The following is a 14,147-nucleotide window of genomic DNA, read 5'->3' as shown; positions in this document are numbered from 1 at the left end:
TCCTGCTGTGGCAGGGGGGTTGGACTCGATGATCTCCTTGGGTCTCTTCCAACCCCTGACATCCTGTGAAGAGGGGTTAGAGCACCAGGCTACAGCTAATCCTCCACCTGCTTCTCATAAGGGCTCCTTACAGTTTTTGCTACCTTTTCACTACCCATCCTACTATTTGCACAGCCACCCAGCATCACTGAAGGATTTTGTTTTAATTTTCTTACATCTTCTTTTGTCCTGAAATGTTCTTCAGGGAGAAATATTAGGAAGAAATCTTTTTTTGTGTCTTTCTACTTTTTTCTTTCCTTCCTTCTTTCTTTTCCTTTCTTCTTCCCTAAATATCACAGATCATTGCTAGGGAAACACTTCCCAAAGGAAGCCCATTCACTCTGAAGTATAGGTCAACTGAGAACAAAGTTGTAGTGGTATGGAATTTTCTTTGCCAGGGATGTTTACAGGGGCTGCTTTGCCACGAGGTGATAGAACTTCACTCTCTAGTTTGAGATCTGCAACATATTTGGAGGTGGTTTGTGGACTGAAAGCTGCTGTTTCTTCTAGTCTGTTGATTAAGAGACTTGTGCCTTAGGATTAGGACCAGTAATTAGATCCAGAAGTAAGTATGGATACATCAGAATGTACACAGCCCTGGAGTAATGTGTTCCTAATATTCATATCAAACAATCTGGGATTTGTGTGGCTTTCCTTTTCTTCTTCAGTGAGAGTGAGAGAGAGAATAGGAATTACTGTAGGAAGCTCTTGGTCTGGGAGAAAAAGCTTGCCTTTGGAATCAATATCCCCCTGAAAACCTTCCACCCTAAGCCTTTCATTAATTTCTCTGTGTCTTCTCAATGCATTTAAACTCTGTGAAAAATTATGCTGCAAAAGAAAAAGAAGTTCTCCCCAGGTGTAATTTTTCCTGAAGTGAAGTGCATACCTTTCAAATGATAAACTTCCTACTTATCCTCACTGTGTAAATAATTGAACTCATCTGCTGTGAACACAAGTATTCTTTCTCTAGCAGTCTGCAATATATGCCTAAATACACATCTTGGACTCAGTGCTTTAAATAGTAATTACTCCCGTGAAGTCACTGGAAGCCCTTAAAAGGATTTGACAGTTTCCCCACCATCTTTCAGTGAATGTAGTAGCTGGGCTGTGTGGTGCTACATCCACTGATAATTCAGCAGCTGAGGAACTCGGCAGAGCCTGCTCCAAACTTCTCAGCTGTTGACAGGCTTGACTTGCTGAGAACACTGGTTAAATATAGCACAAGCGAGCTGAGCTCAACAAAGTCATTGCTGTAACACTGTGTGAAGAGACCAGAAGAGGGGAAATACAATCTGAGAACTAAACTGCCAAAGCCTAACACCACCTAGCAACAGTTGAAAAAACTTTTAAACAAAAGTCTGGGTGAGACACAGACTGAGCATACCTCCTACTTCTCCTGCCTGGGATTTCTGCAAGAAGCAGCTCTCATCTTCTACTCTCTGCCCCATTTCCTCCTTCACTTCAGCTGCTGGTGGACCCAGAAAAGTGGGAAAAGTTTCTCTCCTTGTGTTCTCCTGGGTTGGATCAGTCTACTGCTGTGGTAGTGCTGTGGGACGAGCTACTGTGATCTCGCAGTGTAAAGGATATATTCCCAGGTCCGTGTTGCTGCCAGGTAAGATTGAACTAACCACTCCAGGGCATTCTTTTTAATTTTTTTTTCTTGTTAAAATTTACTTTCTAGTGACTATTGGCTGTCCTTTCTATGAACAGCCCTCTGCATGATTTGGAAATGTCAGTAGATAGGTGAAAGCAGGGCTAGGAGTTGTTGGTTATATTATTTACTTCCCCCCCCCCCACACATTTTCACTACAGAACAGTGTTGCTCGAATCACTTTTGCAGTTCCTAGAATCAGCATAATCCAGCAGCTTGCAGCAGTAAGAAAAACTGTGTGTACATTTGGAGATGTAACTTGCTTGTATCTGCTTACATGCTGACAGAAGACAAACCAGCGTTTCAGAATAGAATACATAACATCTCTTACCAGCGGTAGTCTAGCAGCTATTGAGAACAGCGACAGCCTTGTGTGATAAGTAAGAGGAAATAGCTGTTCACTTACTGAATTGGCTGAGTCCTTTGTAACCCTGCACATTTATACTTCTTGTTTTCTGACTAACTTTTAGCACACAGGCACACCTGGAACCTTCTGCGCTGTCCCTGTGACAACTGCTCCTGGTTCTTCCTCTTGTACTCGTTTACACAGAATGAATATTAATCTCTGGTGCAATGATTAGCTGTATAAGGAAACCCTCCTAAACACTGACTTGATATTTATTGTACCCAAGTGTGCTTGAGCTGCTGTCACTGCTCTTAAAAGTGTTTGTTTCCTTTAGCAAAAGAAATGAGAGAACTGTTCTCAGATATTTCACCCTGGCAGCAGAATGGAAGCTTGTTTGTTGGCAATGCATAGCCTATGGTGACCATAATGGTCCTGTATTTTAAAGGAGGGATTGCTTGGTATGAGTTGCTTTGTCTCGACTGACAAAAGCTGGGTTTGGTCAATGAGAGAATGAATCCCCTCCACCCCATCTTGTAAATGCTTTTTTTTTTTTTCCAAACCAAAGAAATTTATCCTGCATGAAGCTGTCAAAGTCAGGCTGATTGGGAATCCATCCGCAATGGGAATTCAGTTATGGAGGCAAAGATTTAAAGAATGCGCTTAACCCCTGCTCACAGATTTATCTACAACTGTCTCAGATGAAAAATATTTGTCCTAAAGAAGGAACGGACCGCCTGAGTCTGTGCTGACTGCCTGTGGTGGATGACACTTAGTCTGTGGACTCTGGGATTGCCCCAGGACGATGAGAAACTCTTGCTTTTAGCTAAAGAGCTGTAGTTGCGCCTCAGCATACTATCTAAATGACATCAATACCACATCTTAGCAGTGACATGCTTACAGATTGGAGGAAATTAAGATACTCTGCAGCCACTTTGACTTGGTGTCTGAGAATGTAGCAATAAGATAAATGAAGTAATAGGGTGGAAGAAAAGTCTTAAAGCCCCAAGTCACTCAGGCCACACTTTGTTTCATAGCAAGGGACACTAAACACAAATACTTTTTGGTGGCCACGATTCAATGTGATAATCATTGCTGTGGAGTTACTCCAGCACGGTGCAATCCCAAATCTAAATCTCAAAAGGAAACTTTGGTATTACTTTTGTAATTTAGACATATCCTGAGAGAGTTATTTTTCTTTGTAAGGCAGCTGTAGAGTGAGAACTAAAACTGCCCTGATGTGATTTGTACCCTTCTCGTAGTCTTGGCATTAGAGTGAAAATTACTGTTTCTTCTTTGCACTGAGCTAATTGGCAACTAATAAACTGTGGAGAAATGGCAAATGTGAGCTTCTAAATATAGAGAGGTGACAAAATTGTGGGGAAATGCTCCACTAATTATTGACTGCTTATTGGTTTTAGTTCCTAGTTAGCATAATATATGGTTTTACGGTTTTACTGCTCTTGCACAATTTACTTGTAGCAAAGTTTTTAAAAGCAGAAGGGAAAATTATTAGCCTGATAACTATCAAACAAAATGACTTTTGCACAATGAGATAGCAACTTCCAACTCTGATACACAGAGTTGTGGTTTTACATACATCTGTCTTCCTTTCCACTTCAACATGGAGGAGGAGGCTAAAATTACTTTTCTCAACAGGTGTCCAGAAAGAGGCTCTGGGATTTTCCAATCAAATCTGTGGAATATGTAATGTGGCTATTCAACAGATGGCTTCATATTTGACAAATAGCCAACCCTACTAATGGCTGCAGTGAAACCAAGCTCAATTTTACATCAAATCAAAAAGTGATTTAGGCTTTGGCTGTCCGCTCCATTGTGGAGATTTTTTTCAGCAGACAAGAAGACGTAGTGCACACATTTATTTTTTCCCATTAGATACTGTTTTGATTTGATTTGTATTTCCATCACTGTGGAATAAATGGTGCCTTTCATGGTGCTAAAGACTCTATATTCTTCCCAAGCTGAATCTAATTCCAGACTCTGCCTGTGGCTCATTCTTTCACCTTAATTACGGTAATATTAGAATTTATGGCCTCTTTTAGGCAATCTAGCCACAGCTAAAGTCATCATCTTAACTGAGTGTTTTGTCATCACCTCAGTCTTTCAATCTCTTTGCAGAGCATCTGGTTCTTTTTAGCACCAAATTCAAAGTCTTGAAATTCATCATCAAAGCTCAGCATTGTTGTGTTCCTGCCTACATCTGCCCTGATTTTCCCATTCTACTCCTGCTCCTATCTGGTAGTCTATTAACCTTTGACTCAGGGGTTACCTAGTGCATCCTTTATGCTACTGGTTTTAGTAAGCTTGGAATTGACCTGATGGAATATGGGATTTCTGTAGTTTCTGTCACTGCAGCATCCATGGATCCAATATCTGAAGGGGACCTACAGGAAGGCTGGGGAAGGACTGTTTAGAAGGACTTGTAGAGATAGGATGAAGGGCAGTGGTTTGAAACTAGAGCAGCATAGAATTAGGACAGATATAAGGAGGAAGTTCTTTATAATGAGAGTGGTGAAATACTGTAACAGGTTGCCCAAGGATGTGGTTGATGTCCTGTCACAGGAGATACACAACATCAGACTTGATGTGGCCCTGGGCAGCCTGATGTAGTTGGAGGTGTCCCTGCTGACTGCATGGAGGTTGGCCAGAATGACCTTTGAGAGTCCCTTCCAACCCAATGCAATCTGCAAATCTGTAATGAAAATACTAAACTTGTCTGCTAACAAAGCTCTGTTCACCAGAGAACAACTAAAGATATAATTGTACTTCCTGGAAGTATCATGTGGGTTTAGCACAAAAGGAATCTTTTCTTTTACTAGCATGCCCCATTGTGTTCCTCTGGCTCACCAGTTCACCAGTGTAGCCATTTCCATGCAAAACCCTTTGAACTGACACAGGTGTATCAGGGAATTTCCTCCTGGCACAGGATCTTTTGGCACAGATTCCTTAATCTAAGGCTTTTGGTAAGCTCATCTAACTCAGCTGATGTGCCTCCAAGCATAAATTAATCTCAGAGCTGTGCTGAATCAGAGGCCAAAGTTTATACCACTGAATTCAGAGTGAGATTCCTTTTGAGTTTACTAAGACCAAGTCTCAGAGTTAAATAATTAACAGATAAAATCTGAGCCCACTCAAGAGCATTTTAAAAATGAATTATTCATATTCCTCTCTACTTTTTCCCCTAAGAGACATTTTACTTTCTCTCCAATTTCCTGTTTCTTCCCTTCTTTCCTCAAGTTCTGTTGTTGCAGTTTGCCAGGCTATTTTAATCTGTAAACTGAATCTGAGGGCAAGGGTTTTGTCTGTCTTCATGTCCAAAATGCCATTTGCAGAACCTGAGATACAATATTTGTGAATAAGCCAGGTGAAACAATGAGACAAAAGAAACTTCATCTATTCATAATTCCTATTTCACCAAAAATATTTAGCATATTAAGCCTAAGGCAAGAACTGAAATCTACAAAGATAAAACAGTGTGTGTGGTAAAATACTGATAGACTCATAGAATCATAGGATGGTTTAGGTTGGAAGGGACCTCAAGGATCATCCAGTTCCAACCCCCTGCCATAGGCAGGAGGACCTCTCACTAGAATAGGTTGCTCAAGACCTTATCTAACGTAGCCTTGAACACCTCCAGAGAGGGAGCATCCACAACCTCCCTGGACAGCCAGTTCCAGTGTCTCACCACCCTCACTGTAAAGAACCCTTTCCTAACATCCAGTTTGATAATCTATCCTATAGAAAACTTTGTTCCTTTATGAGAAGTACAAACACCTGTAGTTTTCAGCTTTTTCACCTTGTTCTGGTGTTTTTCATTTTTCAGCCTTTTTTTTCCTCTTGATGTTTTCTACTCAAAGTTGTTTCCTGGTTTTATACAGAATTCTGGGAATTATTTGAGGAATACAGGATTTCCTTGATACTGGAGGATTTCAGATAACGAAGGAAACAAATTGATTCTATGGTTCTATGATTAAAAATTAATATTTCTCAACCATTCATTTTTTTTCTCATTTAATAGCAAGAATTTTCACCAAGTGATACTAGAAAAAGAGGGCATTTTGAACACATTGCTGTATTTATTCCTTGAGGTATTGGTCTCCAAAGAACAGGAGCACTTGTCACAGAAATCTTACAGGAATCACAGAAACATTGCAGTTAGAAAAGCCTCTCAGGATCACCAAGTCTAACCAACAATCCTACTCTACAAGGCTCACCCTAACCCATATCCCCAAGCACCACATCCAAACCACTTTTAAACACATCCAGGATTGGTGACTCCACCACTTCCTTGGGCAGCTCATTCCAATGCCTGACCACTTTTGCTGGGAAAAAATGTTTCCTAATGTCCAGTCTAAACCTACCCAATCGCAGCCTGAAGCCATTCCCTCCTGTCACTATTTACCTGCGAGAAGAGACCAGCACCAATCTCTACAATGTCCTTTCAGGTAGTTATAGAGAATCATGAGGTCTCTCCTCAGCCTCTTCTTTTTCAAACTGAACAGCTATTTCCCGTTCAGGAGAGAGACTGGGAGTGATTAATCATGATGAAGATTGTGTCACACCTCATGTGCTTGTGCAAGTTGTGCCTTGATACTGGACACTTGATTTTTTTTTCTCCTTTTCTTTTGGATCTCTTCACCTACTCCTCCAGCTTCTGAACTTTGAGTATTGCTTCTTATTCTCACTGTCATAAGAAAGAAATACTGACATAAATGCAAACACAAAGTCTCAATTCAAACAAAGATTAATTTCATTTATATATATATTCAATCATAGAGTCATAGAATCAACCAGGTTGGGAGAGACCTCCAAGATCATCCAGTCTAACCCAGCCCTATCCAATCAACCAGACCATGGCACCGAGTGCCTCATCCAGGCTTTTCTTGAACACATCCAGATGACTCCACCACCTCCCTGGGCAGCCCATTCCAATGTCAATCACTCTCTCTGGCAACAACTTCCTCCTAACATCCAGCCTAGACCTCTCCTGGCACAACTTTGAGACTGTGTCCCCTTGTTCTGTTGCTGGTTGCTTGGGAGAAGAGCCCAACCCCACCTGGCTACAACCCCCTTATATATACATACACACACATATATATTCAGTTTAAGATGGATTGTATCTGTACATCATTTCCACAAGTAAACCATGCAAATCCTAGCTCCAGAGGTATGCAAGATTACATAGATTGTGGTCTCCTCCAAGTTTACAGACTTTGCAAATGCAGAGAAAGATGCAATTCCTACAATTAAAAGCATGTATAGAATCCTAAAATGCATTGAGAACCCTGGGGCTGTTTAGTCTTGAGAAGAGAAGTCTGAATAGGGATCTGATCAGTGTCTATAAATACCTGAGGGGTGGGTGTCAAGAGGATGGGGTAAATCTCTTTTTGGTGGTGCACAGTAATAAGACAAGGAACAGTGGGTACAAACTGGAAGATAGAAGGTTTCACCTCAAGATGAGGAGAAACTTCTTTACAGTGAGGGTGACAGAACACTGGAACAGACTGGCCAGAGAGGTTGTGCAGTTTCCTTCTCTGGAGGCTTTCAAAACCTGCCCAGATGCATTCCTGTGTGGACTACCCTAAGCGATGCTGCTTTTGGCAGGGAGGTTGGACTCAATGATCTCTGAAGTTCTCCTTCAACCTCTAACATTCTGTGATTGGAAGGGACTCTTGGAGATCATCTTGTCCAACTTTAAATATTCTAAAAGCACAATTGCATTTTATTCTGCAATCATTTGCTGCTAAAAGACAGGATTTATCCTGGACTCTTTAGCAAGTAGTGTTCCGATGCATCAAAATGGCACTGCTTTTATTTCCCCCCATAGCTGATAGAAACTTGCTGCCTGTGGTGTTTTACAACTGAGAAGAAAATTAAGAATTCCAACATCCAGTTCCTTAATTTTCCAGCAATATGAGTGCTGACAATCAGAAAATGTGTGCACATGTGTGTGTGCCCTTGGTAGGAAGGGAAATGTTTTCTGGCATTGCAGAATGCAGTGCTGAAGGAGTGGGACAAACACATCCCAAGCAGAGGGAAATAGGCTGGAGCTTGTACTTTTTCCCTTAAATGGGCAACCCATCTAGTTGCTGTTAGCTGACACAAGCAAAGGGGGGGGTGTAATTCAAAGAGGTTGCTGTATGTTGTCCAAATGAATTTCATTTCAGAGCTGATAAAATGGCAATTACAATCTGTGAAGTGGCCAGACTCATTCAGACACATGCTGGCAGGGTCTCGGAACCAGAGCAAAGACCTCAGTGACTTTCCAATAAACTTTTTCAGTTTGATTTATTTACTTTAAGAGCTCCCTTACACAGCAAAAATGGCTTTCTTTTCTTTGCCTTTTTGGGGAAGTGGTGTCAAAGTGTGCAACGTTTTGTGATTGATGCTGTTCAAAAAGTTGTTCCAGTGCATATGTCAAAGTCGTATTTTGGAAGCTAAATCCATTTACGATCTGAAGTTCACAGTATTTAGAGGCTTCTAGGTTTGGGGGGGGGAAGAGGTATCTAGCTAACTAATGTGCTATGGCTGTGCATAGAACAAGAGCCCTGTGGAACTTTAAGAGGAAAACTGAGGAAAATTAATTCTATTGTAATAAGGAAAATGGAATTTTTTTCCTTTAGAGAGCAGTTTTAAGGCTCCTTCTGTTTAAAAAGAAACATTAAGAAAGTAATTGAAAATGAAAACTCACATGTCCTTGGTACAAGAATATTCCTTAGAGTTTATCAGCCTGCTTGCATTTTTCAGCAAGTATAAAGCAAATGAAGGAGACAGAAAGCAGGAGGCTGCTAACATCAGTGTAATCGAACTGCTGCCAACTCGCCTTGTTTATCTAAGAGATCTCTGTGAAAATAAGGTCTTTCCCACACAGGCATGAGTCATAGGATGTAGTGGGGCTAGGCTGACTTGTTTCAGCTTTCTAAGGGGCACACATATCTGAGCTAACCTGTTTTAGTGCCTGTTCCTGCAGCTATATGAGAGCTGGCTTGACAACAGGAAGGGAGAAGTGGTGGTGAGTTCATGGTGCTATTTCAGTGCAATAACCTGAGCGCCGAGGAAACGATGCAATTTCCATTTATTGGGAAAACTGCAGTTACTGTGACAACAAACACACACCAAAGGAAAACACGTACAAGTTCTCCTCAAGCTCAAAGTTGTGAGTATAATAGATAGGGTCATCACAAAATCTCACCCTCTGCGGTTAAGCGACCCAAAGAACATTTTAACTGTTAAAAGATCTCTTTGAAAGGCATAAGCAAGGGCAAAAATGCAAGGGTGGCAAAGCACATGTGGTTAACCAGGACTGTTTCAGTGCTGGGCTGACTGAAATAAATAACAAAATAATTAAGTAGTCATTTCTCTCTCATGCTGAAGTTATTCAATTCCTCTATCTGGCATTCCTGCTTATCCCCCAAATCTCACTTGTCCCACCATCTGTACTCACAAAGTCTCTTGGATCTAAACTTTAAGTGAAAGGTTACAGTATTTCTTCTAGAGTGCTGTGTATTTCCTTCTTTTATCCCTCTACAAAGTCTCCTATTGATAAAAAGGAATTATGAATTATATTCCAGTAGATAAGAATTTCAGTTCCTCAGTCTGATAAAATTCCTCAGGGAAAAATAAACATCCTGACCTTTGACTCTGGCCAGGAGACAGAAGGGAGGGAACAATGCCATGCTAGATGTCCTCAAGCATGTCAAACACAGCGCAGAACAAGATGTCACGTCTGCACAGAGGGATGCACATGGCAACAGAGGAGCCATGTGTTATGAGGCAGCTGGCTGTGGGAACCACTGCTGCCTGCAGTGGTATGAGCCAGAAGCGAGAGTCCAAAGAGGAGGCTGAGGGGAGACCTCATTGCTGTCTACAACTACATGAAGGGATATTGTGGAGAGGCTGCCGCTGGTCTCTTCTCACAGGTAATTGGAGACAGAAGAAGGGGGAATGACCTCAAGCTGAGGCTTAGGAGGTTTAGATTGGACATTAGGGAAAAGTTTTCCATGGAGAGAGTGTTCAGGGACTGGAATGAGCTGCCCAGGGAAGTGGTGGAGTCACCAACCCTGGATGTGTTTAAGAGTCACTAGGACATGGTTCTTAGGGCTATGGTTTAAGGTGAATCTTGTAGAGTAGGGTTCTAGGTTGGACTTGGTGATCCTGAGGGACTTTTTCAACCTGGATATTTCTGTGATTCTGCAAAAGCACAAGAGGCATCACTATGCAAATAGTGAAAGGCAGGGTCGCAGTAGCATGTCCTCTGAATGACAGGTGCCACTTACAGAGTTAGAAGAACCAGAATTTGGGTAGAGGGAGGAGCTGACAGAACTTATTCAGTCTCACTCAAAGCAAGACTAACTCCAGAGTCTGCTCAGGTTTCTCAGGGCTTTGATTCTTTTCAATTGTCTTGAGTGTTTTCCATTTCTAAGTATTGTGAGCTCTCACATCTGATTTGGATCTCAAAGTTTTGAACATGGCTGGTTGAGGAATATTTTGCTAGCAATGATAATCAGTGCACTGAAATCCATACGCTGAAGAAGGGATGGCTGGAGAGATGGCTGGCAGCAGTAAAAATCACAGGCTTTTGGCACTTAAAAATTGCAAAAGAATCAGAATGGTAGGGTTTGGAAAGCAACCTCTGGAAATTCATAGATTTCATAGAATGGTTAGGGCTGGAAGGGACCTTAAAGATCCACCTAAGTCAAATCCCCCTGTGTGGGCAGGGACATCTTCCACTAGACCAGGTTGCTCAAAGCCTCATGCAGCCTGGATTTTAACATCTTCAGGGAGGAAACAATCATAACCTCCCTGGGCAATCTGTTCCAGTGTCTCACCACTGTTATTGTAAAGAATTTCTTCCTGATGTCCAGTCTAAATCTGCCCTCCTCAAGCTTCAGTCTGTTCCCTTTTGTTCTATCACTAACTTCCTCCTCAGCTTTCTTGTACTCTTCCTTCAGGTACTAGAATGCCACTATAAGGTCTCGCTGGAGCCTTCTTCAGGCTGAACAGCCTCAATTCTTGCAGTGGAGATCATATAGTCAAACTCCTCTGCCAAAGCAGGTTCACCTAGATCAGGCTGAAGCATGATCTGTAGGATTTTGTCACTCTATTTTGTTATGTTTGGTGTGTGATAGCCTAAAATAAGCAAAAGAATCAGATTTGTTGAGTGTAGTTTTCTCTCCTAGCTTACTCCAGCCTTTAGAATGCACACCTTCCTCCTCCTTGCCACAGTCTATTTGAAAGCCAAACCTTTAGCATTAGGATGCCATTAAGTTGCCACCTGTCTGCAAAAGAATTGTGGGGGAAAAATAAGGCTCAGTATATTCTATCTTCATCTTTCCAGGTAGCTCAAAGGCCATCACTGAGCTTGTAAGTAATGAGCAAATAAGGAAGGGAAACAGAAATGCTGCTTTTGAGGAAGGAAAGCTTGGAGCCTGCTTCCACTGCTGAGTTCACTTTTCTCCCTGAACATCTTCTTCCAATTGTTTCCTAATCAGGAACAGAGCATTATGCACGTGTGGAAACCAGGACTTCCAGATGAAGACTAGCTTAGGCTCTTTTGGTTTAGAAAAGGTCTTGGTTGTGGAAACATCTAAAGGTTCCTGATGGTGATTAATGTAGCATGAAGCAAGGACAAAGCAGTGGCTTTGTGGCACTTAAAGGTATGTGGCATCCAGTCCTTCTGTATAGGATTTCTTGTACTTATCAGTAATAACCACTGAACAAAAGTATTCTTTTTGTTAGATGAATCAGTAAGCAATGTTCCTAAAGCTTTACACTGTAACCAAAATTTTGCCATTATCAGTAGAGATGAGTGGGGAAATGCTGGGGCATTCCCACAGCCAGCAGAGTGTAGAGGTCTCAAATCCTGTTGTACTTGTCTAGAGCAAACTCAGCTCTTGCTGCAGAAAGGAGCTTGAGGACCTGTTCAGGGCACACTCCGTAGCACTGACACAGCTGCCTGACTCCAAGAAAATGGCACTGCAGTGATACTAGTTTCTAGCTCTTGTTTGGTATCATAACCACACATCCAATCTAGATCAGTGCAGGCCTCTCAGAAATAATTAAGTGCTAGAAAAATAGGTGATGTTAGCTATAGATAATGTAATGAACTTCTCCTTAGCTTAGATCGCATGAAGGAAACTGGGAAAGATCAGAAACGAGCTGAAAACTCCACTTAAAGCAGTCCAGCAAATACCCTGAACATAGCACAACAGTTCCTAACAAGCTTTTGAAGGAGTAAATAGAGCAGGAACAATTCTACAGGCTACTGCTGCCACTGCAAAACTCCCTCCAAGGCAGCAGTGAGCATCTCAAAATGAGGGAGGGTTAATTTAGATACCTCCAGCAGGAGCTGTGTAAACAAAGACTAACACTGCAGGGAGCAGGCTGTAAGAGTCGCAGAACATCTGATTGCTTATTAATCAGAAACAATTTGCTGCATTACTTCTCTCTCCAAAACATTCATGCCATGTTTGGATGTTGCTCTTCATCTCTAGCAAAGCATGTTACCTTACTATGTGAGGTGCTAAGTATGACACCAGGGGGGAGGAAGGCTGTTTAAATGGGTGGCTTTTGCATCAGGGACTCTTTGTATGCTCCTCATCAAGTTATTTATTCTACACTTGTAATAACACCTGGGATGTTACAAGAATAAATATAGTAGTGACTTGGACACTCTGAGATGTTGCACTATTGAGCATCAGGTCAACAGCTTTGAATAAGGAGATTTAAATAGCCCTCCCTGGAAACCAGATTCTGCCGGGAGCAATAGGAACAGAAGTTGAATTAGTCTGAATGACAAGAGTATGTATTTTTAGTGGAGCTCCCCAGAGGGAAACACAGCTGTGTCCTGGGGTAGCAAGAAATCAGCCAAGCTGGTGAAGCACAGCAGAGTAAGGAAATAGGAGGATCAGAGATGTGGCCAGGAAGCTGCAAGAACAAAACCATATCAAAATAGAAAACCAACTAGTGTCACTATTAAGATGCTTTAGGAAAACCAAGCCCATTCTCTCTCAGGTTTGGTTGAACCAGAAAAGAAATCATAGGATAAATGTGGTGCTGTCAGCTTATGTTATTTGGGGAATCACAGAATCATTGAATGGTTTAGGTTGGAAGTGACCTCAAAGATCATCCAGTTCCAACCCTCTGCCATAGGCAGGGACACCTCCCACTGGAAGAGGTTGCTCAAGGCCTCATCCAACCTGGCCTTGAACACCTCCAGGGAGGGAGCAACCACAACCTCCCTGGGCAACCTGTGCCAGTGTCTAATCAACCTCACTGTAAAGAACTCTTTCCTAACATCTAGTTTAAATCTGCCAGTTTAAACCCATTACTGCTTGTCCTGTCATTACAAAACCTTTTCAATAGTCTTCCTGTAGGTCCCCTTCAGATACTGGAATGCTTCTATAAGGTCTCCTCAAAGCCTTCTGTTCTCCTGACTGAAGAGCTCCAACTCTCGTAGCCTGTTCTCAGAGCAGAGCTGCTGCAGCCCTCTGAGCATCTTTGTGGCCCTTCATGGGAATTCTCAGGACAAGCTGCCTGGTGCAAGAAGGAAGCTGCTGGGGAAACCAAGCAATTTGGAGGAAAAGCACCTTTAATGGAAGGGGTGAGCAGGTGGTGACTGCCCAGATTAACTGGTGGTGGGATAGCCACAGAGCGATTGTGAGGCATGAGGAGGCCACACAGACTACATGTACTGAATGGGGGGAAGAGAGAACTCCTGGAGAACAGAAATGTCCTGTAGACTTAGCAGGTAGCCAAGGTGTTGAGTCCTTCTGCTTTGTTAAAGTGATGGTGGCACCTCAGGTGACTCTCATGGCAACAGAGATTTTTTTTTTAAGGAAGGACTTAGCCTAGGGATTAGGTTGACATTCCAGGACTCTCAGCCTTAATTGAAAACAGAAAGCTAGAAAACAGTCCTCATGGCTTTGAAAGAGTTGAAGTCTATAAGCTCTAGTCTGTGACCTGATAAGACAATGTGTTGCCTCAGAATCTCCTGAAACACAGCTTTGGAAGATTACCTCAAGATTTTGAATGTGTGCAGTTGGCAGCAGTAGTAGATAGGAGAAAAAGTGAGTCCAAGGGCAGAGTAGAGTC

At 42.1% G+C, this 14,147-nt stretch overlaps 1 protein-coding gene across 5 annotated transcripts in view; it reads left to right on the top strand.

Annotated features, from left to right (window-relative positions):
- Positions 1 to 1,138: 1,138 nt before the first annotated feature.
- The window catches only part of FILIP1 (filamin A interacting protein 1), a 121,053-nt gene continuing 108,044 nt past the window's right edge, over positions 1,139 to 14,147 (top strand). For 3 of the 5 annotated variants that reach the window (XM_064164222.1, XM_064164226.1, XM_064164224.1), the window contains exon 1: positions 1,139 to 1,651. The gene's annotated coding sequence lies outside the window, so the exon portion shown is untranslated. The remainder of the gene's footprint in view (positions 1,652 to 14,147) is intronic. The other 2 variants (XM_064164223.1, XM_064164221.1) reach the window with 2 other exon arrangements.

This window comes from Pogoniulus pusillus, chromosome 25 (genome assembly GCF_015220805.1).
Source record: "Pogoniulus pusillus isolate bPogPus1 chromosome 25, bPogPus1.pri, whole genome shotgun sequence".
NCBI classification, from domain to species: Eukaryota; Metazoa; Chordata; class Aves; order Piciformes; family Lybiidae; genus Pogoniulus; species Pogoniulus pusillus.
Note: the sequence above shows the minus strand (reverse complement) of the source record. Positions and strands in the feature narration are given on the sequence as shown.